The following is a 1372-nucleotide window of genomic DNA, read 5'->3' as shown; positions in this document are numbered from 1 at the left end:
TATATATATATATAATTAAGTGTACTGTAAGAGAATTGCCATTCAAAATAATAAAAAAAACTAATTCATAGTTTAATAAAAAATTAGCTTAATTGTCAAAATATTCTCACAACAAAAATATCTTAATGGACCTCAAATATGCAATATTTGTATGTAAAGTTTGATATGTACCTGACCATGCTTTTAAGATTTTCCCCATTATTTTTACTCTATATAGTTGAAGTCAGTGCGATCTTTGCTTGAACTTATCTTTGCTTTGTCATTAACTGTCCATATGAATCTGTCTTGCAGTTGGATTCGATGACTATGGTTATATATATACAGTATATGCATATATCTGTGTTTTGTACAAAGTTTTTGTCAAAAGTTTGGAATATAAGGTCAAAAACGCATGTAAAGTAAACCAAACGATATCATTAGAAAAAGTGGCTTCAGATTAGGTATAAAATGTCAAATTGTGCCATATGAAATCCTTATGCCAGAAGATTTGATTTGACAACACTACCTGTCCTATATAAATATATCCAATGTATGTACTGAACAAAATGTAACTTCTCAAACTCTCTAGACATTTATCATCCACATCTGAATGGGTGGTTAAATACGTCACCAGCCCAGAAATATTACTGTAACATTTTAAAAGAGAAAAAATTGACCCTTATGACTGGTTTTGTGGTCCAGGGTCACAAATCTGAATGACTGGCCTGACTGGGACAGCAGAAAAATCTTTATTGTTGAGCCCTGAAATGTGTGTCAATTGGATTCACACTTGTGTAACTCAATTAAAATGGGTCACACAGTTTAAATCTTTAACACACTGTGATGGAACATGTATTATACAATCAATGCTGTATATTAAATCACTTAACGCAATATGAATCTCTATTACATTCAGACTTATCAGCACCAACAGGTCAGCTGGTGTAACTAGTTCCAGATGCTGATTTACTTTTTTTTTTCTTAAGATACTGAATTATTATTACTAAGATTATATGTTTTAATAATAATAAATCAAGTTGTTTTTTGATACAGTGCTTTCTGACACTAATCCTCAGGAAATTTCAACACACTATGTATCAATTTTGTTTGCTTCAAACAGCTTCCATTTCAGTGCATGTCGCCACTTGCTGTGTTTGCTATGTGCCAATCCTTCAGAATTGCACATTAGAAATCAGAAAAACCTGCATCACCGTTTGCTTGAACTCACTGTGAGTGTGCTTTGCAGTTTGCTTACCCAATTGTGGGATTAATGTTGGGATCAAAACTATCCTCCACAAACCTCCACACGATACTTGACTTTCCAACCCCTGTATCCTAAGACACAATATCAAAATCAGTAACAAAATACACAAACCTATTAAACTAATTTTAT

The 1372-nt window shown here is 32.4% G+C and overlaps 1 protein-coding gene across 1 annotated transcript in view; it reads right to left on the bottom strand.

The window, feature by feature from the left end:
• The window catches only part of LOC107729740 (ras-related protein Rab-22A-like), an 11411-nt gene that overhangs the window by 9606 nt on the left and 433 nt on the right, over nt 1-1372 (bottom strand). Inside the window, exon 2 of the mRNA XM_016540411.1 lies at nt 1235-1314. The gene's annotated coding sequence lies outside the window, so the exon portion shown is untranslated. The remainder of the gene's footprint in view (nt 1-1234; nt 1315-1372) is intronic.

Source organism: Sinocyclocheilus rhinocerous, unplaced genomic scaffold (assembly GCF_001515625.1).
Source record: "Sinocyclocheilus rhinocerous isolate Xijiao unplaced genomic scaffold, SAMN03320098_v1.1 scaffold218, whole genome shotgun sequence".
NCBI lineage: Eukaryota > Metazoa > Chordata > Actinopteri > Cypriniformes > Cyprinidae > Sinocyclocheilus > Sinocyclocheilus rhinocerous.
Note: the sequence above shows the minus strand (reverse complement) of the source record. Positions and strands in the feature narration are given on the sequence as shown.